This window comes from Orcinus orca, chromosome 6 (assembly GCF_937001465.1).
Source record: "Orcinus orca chromosome 6, mOrcOrc1.1, whole genome shotgun sequence".
Classification (NCBI taxonomy): domain Eukaryota; kingdom Metazoa; phylum Chordata; class Mammalia; order Artiodactyla; family Delphinidae; genus Orcinus; species Orcinus orca.
This window is the reverse complement of record NC_064564.1, coordinates 23,529,151-23,536,747: the sequence shown is the minus strand read 5'-3', so window position 1 is coordinate 23,536,747 and position 7,597 is coordinate 23,529,151. Positions and strand designations below refer to the sequence as shown.

At 35.9% G+C, this 7,597-nt stretch overlaps 1 pseudogene; it reads right to left on the bottom strand.

The window, feature by feature from the left end:
* Positions 1-339: 339 nt before the first annotated feature.
* On the bottom strand, positions 340-1,046 carry LOC101284326 (receptor expression-enhancing protein 5-like; annotated as a pseudogene).
* Positions 1,047-7,597: the final 6,551 nt, after the last annotated feature.

Sequence of the window (7,597 nt, the reverse complement as noted above, 5' to 3'; positions counted from 1 at the left end):
AAATGAAGTGCTTCTCAGGTCTTGAAAGGCAGTTAGAATTTACACATACATGTAGATCTGTTCTTGGTCCTTACCCTGCTTATCAATCCACAGGATACATAAAAGACATTCACTCTACCATCTTACCTTAGAACTGCCCACAAAATTTTTTTGGGAGGAGATATATAATTTTATTTTAAGTTTATATTTCCTACAGGATGGTATGATAGGTCTTTTCCTACCCAGAGGCAAAATACGTTTTCTAAAAACTTGGTCACTGCCCATTGTATTAAATTTAAATTTAAATGCTCCCTAGGTATATAGACAGTAAAAGTAAGCAAAAAAACTTACAAAACATTCATTTTTTTACTATATCAAAAATGTTTCCAAGGCAACATTATTAAAATGATTATATCACAGTTCCTAATATAACACCAATCTCTAATAGGAAAGTACAGAGAGGGCAGAAATGTTTCATCCAGTCAGTGGTTTAGGTGCTTTTCTTTTTCTCATGCAGTAAATTCACGGCAGCTTTCTTGGCTTCTTTAGAGATGGCACCTGCCGTCTCTTTGGCTTTGTCCTTCAAGTCATTCACTGCCTTGTCTACCTGGGACTTGTGCTTCAGGAAGAAAAGACAGATGATGCGCCTGTAGCGCAAGTCCACTCTATTGGCAGGGCTGGGAGCCATGCACCACAACAGGAAGCTGCACTTCAACAAGTAGTAGAAGGGGAACCATAACAGGAAGAGATCAGAGAAGAATTCGGCAATGCTGAACACACCAAACAGTGCCCAGTAGGTCAGCCACTGGGTATCATCTTCTATGTTGGGGTTCTCTATGGCTTTAATTGAGACATAGGCTGGGTAACCAAATCCTATCAGGTTGCAGAGGAGAGAGGCTCCATAACCAAACACTAGGTACAAAACCACCAGCCCAATGACACTGAGTACCATGTAGCTCCAGTTCACGCTGGTGTTGGCCTCGAGCTTGGCCAAGAGGTCAGTCACTGCCGTTCTTCTGATGAAGGAATTGGTAGAACCCCTACCTCATGGCTGCAGACATGGCTGTCACACTGCCACCGGGGGCTGCTCCTAGTGCCAGGTGGCGGGTGGGGTGGGAGGCAGACAATTTGATGAGTCCCTCCACAACCTCCCCACAGCCCCCTCCTTGCCCTGCCTACCCACGCTGCCCCCTTTCCCTCCTGCACCCTGTGCTCTGTGGCTAGTGCCACACTCAGGGCAGCAGCCCCAGGAGCAGCTACTCCTGGCCAGGCAGCTGCTCCCCTCCCCAACCCTATCCCTACCCACACCCCACTACCCTCCAGCCCACAAAATTTATGGGATGCAGCAAAAGCAGTTCTAAGAATGAAGTTCATAGCAATAAATGCCTACCTCAAGAAACAAAAAGAGTCTCAAATAAATGACCTAACTTCACACCTTAAGGAACTAGGAAAAGAGCAAAGCCAAAAATTAGTAGAAGGAAGGAAATAACTAATATTACAGAAGAAATTAATGAAATAGATACTAAAAAGACAATAGAAAAGATAAAAATAAACTAAGAGCTGATTCTCTGAAAAGATTTTTAAAATTGAGAAAATTTTAGCTAGACTAACCAAGAAAAAAAGATAAAATCAAATAAATTAGAAATGAAAGAGGAGATATTAAAACTAATATCACAGAAACACAAAGAATCATAAGACATTACTGCCAACAATTATGTGCCAACAAGTTGGACAATCTAGAAAAAATGGATAAATTACCAGACATACAACCTTACAAGACTGAATCATGATGAAATAGAAAATCTGAATAGACATTACTAGAATCAGTAATCAAAACCTCTCAACACAGCAAATTCTAGGACCAGACTTCATTGGTAAATTCTACCAAACATTGAAAGAAAAATTAGTACCTATCCTTCTCAAAATCCTCCAAAAATTTGAAGAGGCGGGAACCCTTCCAAACTAATTTCACAAAGCCAAGATTACCCTAATACCAAAACCAGAAAAAGACACTACAAAGGAAGAAAATTACAGGCCAATACCCAGGATGAACATAAATACAAAAGTCCTCAAAAAAATATAAGCAAACCAAATTCAACAATACATTAAGATGATCTTACACCGTGATCAAGTGGAATTTTATTCCAAGGATGCAAGGATGGTTCAACACCCACAAATCAGTCAATGTGACATACCATATTAACAAAATCGAGGATAAAAAGTATATAATCATCTCAATAGATGTAGAAAAATCATTTGACAAAATTGGACATCCATTTATGATAAAACTTCTCAACAAAGCCAAAAAAAAATAAAAGAAATATATCTCAACATAATAAAGGCCATATATGACAACCCCAAAGCTAACATCATACTCAATGGTGAAAAGCTGAAAGCTTTTTCTCTAAGATCAGGAGCAAGACAGGGATATCCACTCTTGTCACTTTTATTCAACATATTATTGGAAGTTCTAGCCAGAGCAATTAGGCAAGAAGAATAAATAAAAGACATCTAAATTGGAAAGGAAGAAGTAAAACTGTCATTTTTGCAGATGACATGATATTATATATAGAAAATCCTAAAGGCTCCAGCAAAAAGTTATTAGAATTACTAAACAAATTCAGTAAATTTTCAGGATACAAAATCAATACACAAAAATATGTTGTGTTTCTATACACTAATAGTAAGCTATCAGAACGAGAAATTAAGAAAACTATCCCATTTGCCATCATACTGAAAAGAATAAATTACCTAGGAATAAATCTAAAAAGACCTGTACTCGGAAAACTATAAGGCACCAATGAAAGAAATTGAAGGTGACACAGAAAGATGGAAAGATATACTGTGTTCATGTATTGGAATAATTAATATTGTTAAAATGACCACACTACCCAAGGTAATCTACAGATTCAATGAAATCCCTATCAAAATACCAATGACATTTTTCACAGAACTAGAACAAATAATTCTAAAATTTGTATGGAAACACAGAAGACCCCAAATAGCAAAAACAATCTTGAGAAAGAAGAACACAGTTGGAGGTAACACACTACCTGATTTCAAACTATACTACAAAGTTACAGTAATCAAAACATCATGATACTGGCACAAAAACAGACATATAGATCAATGGAAGAGAATAGAGAGTCCAGAAATGAACCTACATTTATATGGGCAATTAATCTATGACAAAGATGTCAGAATATACAATAAGGAAAAGAGAGCCTCTTCAATAAATGGTGTTGGGAAAACTGGACAGCTACATGTAAAAGAATCAAACTGGACTACTTTCTCACACTATGCACAAAAATAAATTCAAAATGGATTAAAGACTTAAATGTAAGATCTGAAACCATAAAAATTCTAGAAGAAAACTGAAGAGTAACTGAATATGTAATTGTGTCATACATTTTGCCAAATCAGGTGTTGTATTACAAAGACGTGCCAAAGGTTTAATAAAATTATATGTGACAGAACAAATTTATTATTTTTCTGCTAATGGGAAATTAGTATCCTTATTGAAAAAGTCCTTTACTTACAAAAAAAAATCTGTGGAGCAAAACTCCAGATTATGGGAGAATTTTATAAATACTCAATCCAATCCCAAACCCTGGGGGTGGTGGATGGTGAGACAAAAGACCTCATTTACATAAAGTCTAGAAATGCAATGACCTCAAGCCTCCCCACTGCACTGAGAGTATCAAATGGAATATATCTTACTTGACCTTGTTATAGCTTCCACCCAGCAGGACTCAGGACAGAGGGGGAGAAAAAAGTTTCCTCCATGAATATAAGGAGGAAAGAGGGAAGGAGGGAGAAAGGAAAAAGAGGGGAAGGGAAAGTTTAGTTGTTATGGACTTTAAGAGAAAAAAAGACCAACTCATTTTAAATCAATGATTGTGAATTCACCATTTGACAAATATTTCTTTAGTGCTGGAAACAACTCTTCTGCCCATGAAATTCACATTAAGGAGAAAGAAACACATAAAATCAATGCTACTCTCAAGTAATATGAATTCCTGTTTTAGTAGTAATAAAGGACTTGGGGTGCAAAAAAAAAAGCAAAAGACTTCTTGCTATTTTACTTTTCTGCAAGTTATTTGCAAATAGGAAAAAATTGTAAAGTTTAGGAACACATTATAAATTTAAAGCATAAAAATAGAAAAAATTTATGTCGAAGGATATGTACCAGTGAGTGGAATCTGTAATAGCTACAGAATAAAGCACAGTCTGGTTTTAATTAAGTTTAAATTAGCTTTACATGAAAATAAATTGGCTTTGAATCTACGAGATTAAAATAATAATATTAACATCTAAAAGAAATGCTGCTTTTTATATCTTCTCAGTCAAACCCAAAGGCCTAGATGAAATAAAAACAGAAATTGTAAATTACCAATTACTTTAATTGTCGGGTTATTTATGTTCATTTGATTCTTTGAAACATGCTTAATAGGCAATTTTAAAATATTAGAAGGGCTTCCCTGGTGGCGCAGTGGTTGAGAGTCCGCCTGGTGATGCAGGGAACATGGGTTCGTGCCCTGGTCCGGGAAGATCCCACATGCCGCGGAGCAGCTAGGCCTGTGAGCCATGGCCGCTGAGCCTGCATGTCCGGAGCCCGTGCTCCGCAATGGGAGAGGCCACAACAGTGAGAGGCCCGCGTACCGCAAAAAAAATAAATAAATAAAAATAAAAATTAGAAGCTATCAGTTAGGTATATGTAATGAAAATTGATATTAAAATCAAGAGAGTCATTTGAAAGATATGTTGTTTTCTATCTTGAAAAGCTCAGTTCTGCTAAATCAATAGGAAAGTTCATTTATTATTATTAATGGAATACATTTAATAATTTATTATTAACAATAAATTATTGTTTATTATAAAAAATTTACTCCCTGTGTGTTTTCTTATTCTAACAAAATTAGAACAAGTTTCAACTAAAGTAAACATCCCTCCATTACCTGTTTTTCTTTCATCATTGTTCATTTTTTTCACAAGCAAAAATAGAATTTATTATTGACACCTTCAAATGCCCCCCAACATACATTTGTAAATAATTATAAACAATATCATTCTTGTTGACATATATTCCTAGGGATGATGATGGGGCACGTCTGTTTCTTTCTTTCTGAATGCATTTAAAATTCATGACAGATGTTGAACATTCGAGATGTCTCCCTGGAACCTCTCCCTAATGTCTCCCTCTCTTCTTCTCCCACCACTCACATTTCTAAAAATTGTACACAGATGCTAATATCCTCACAGAGCTGGGCAAGCTTATCACTTGAAAAGCCATTAGACCTAAATCTCGCATGTCATATATGAAGAAGGGAAAGCCCACCCAGTATGAATGATGTGCCCATGATGCAGATGTGCTCAGATCTTGGTTCCTCTGACTCTCAAGGAGTCATACCAGTGGCCTTTCGCAGTGGAGCATGTGAGCACTGAATCCAGGGCCTCATAACTACATGGCTGGAGTAGAGTAATAATTATCCTTGACCCTCAGTTTCTTCCTAGGCAAAGTTGTGAGGATTGAATAAATGAGTGTGTATAAAATTATACCCTGGTACCTGGCACCAAAAGGAAAAAAAATGTTAGTTGAGATAACATAGTCTTTTTAATTTCAAAGAAAGTTTCCATTCCTACTTTAACTGTTATTGTGAAGATTAAATAAATTATGTAATGAGTGATATAACTCTTACACATGTATGAGCATTGAACTCTGGCAGTATGCATGCAAGTAGATCCAATTAGCATCAAGTTTTGATTTTATTTTAGTCAGAGTTAGTCCTAGACATCTATTTCTCAAGGCCAAAATTGCCTAAATAAATGAATTGTAATTGTCAAATTCCTTTCTCTCTCCCATCTTCAATTCCTTAGAATCTATGTTCTCATCAACTTTTCCTCGCTTCCACCCCTGAATCCTATCTCTTAATATATCTTGTTGTCTACCTCGTTTTTGCTGGTCCAATTCCTTTCTTACCTCCATCCTTCTTCAGTGATACTACTTGCTGCTTTCTCTAACAATCCCGTATGGACAATGTGAGTTCAATTCTCCTAGAAATTGTAAGTCAAGTTACCCAGAGAGCCAGATAAGAAAAAGAGTATACTGTGAAAGAATGAGATTAGTAATGATGTTAGCTACAGCAGCTTAAAGAATAATACTTCCTGTTTCATGAATGTCAGCTTTATACCAGGTAATGTTCTTAGAAAGTGTCACACATGAGTTAATTTAAACTCTTGAGAAACTCAAAGGGTTAATATTATTATCTCCATTTTTAAAGTTAGAAATTTGAAAAATGTAAGTGGTTTATAAAACCTGCATGATCTACACAGCTGGACAGTTGCACCCCATGTTCGTGACCTCTAAATGTACCATTGAGATGATGCACATCGAGGTTTGAATCCAATCAACTTAACTAAGGATGATCTTGGAAAAATAAACTTCTGAACAAAAAAGTTGAAACCTAATTAACCATTTTGTAATATATTCGAAGTAAACATTTATTAGTAGAGGGAGGGTGATGAAAATTCTCAAAAACCAAACTTTGGCATTTTTTGTCCAGGACTTTTTAGAGGGTAGAGAGAAAAAGAGAGGCAAAAGCATTTTTTTAGAAGATGTATTCTAATGTATGTCATGAATTATCCATAACATTTCAACATGACTCTGTGAACCATCCCACAGAAATGACCCAACTTGTTCTTTGACAGAACAAATACCTGTCTAATTAAAAACATGTCCAGTAGTTCACTTGGAAACACAACAAAGGATATTCCTGACAATGAACTGACAAGATCTGCTCTATAAAATACAGGTTTCCCCACATAAATAAATAACTAAGATTTTTGTTTTATATATCAAAACCGTTATTGTTGATCATCTCAGACAACTAAATCCTTGAGACTCATTGGATGGATCAAAAATGCTTTGACTTTAGGAGTAGGTATAACACTGGTAAAGATAGGAGGGAGGTGGCAAAGGTTGGGTGATCTCTTTCCCCAGATCCCTCCTAATAAGACTGCTGCAAACAGACTAACCACGTTGATCAAGGAAGGCTGGACCTCTCCATGTACTCCCTTTCCTGACCCATATCCTACATCCATTCCCTCTCAAATGGTCATTAAACTCATGAAATAATGTTTAAATTCATTAAACACCAAGAAAATGCAAATGAAGCCAGAAGGAGATGTCATATCATTACTCAATCACAGAAAGGACTAAATTTCCAAAATGAACAATAAACAAAAAAGAAACAAAGACAAAAACAAAAAAGGCAGGAAAACAATAACAATTAGTAAGGCTGTGGAGTCACATGCATGTTCACACACTGTTGGAGGATACGTAAATTTTAACGACTTTGAAAACCATTTGATATTATCTACTAAAGTTGGAAATACCTGTACCCCATGTGCCAACAATTTCCATCTTATGTATAGACTAAACAAAAATAGATGCAAATGTGCACCACGGAGCACATTCAAGAATGTTCAAAATAGAATTATTCATAATAGTCAAAATCTGAGAACAATGCAAATGTACATCACCAGAAGAAGTGAATATAGTTATATGATCATAGAATAGGATACTGTGCAGCAATAAATTTGAAAAATTATAGCTGTC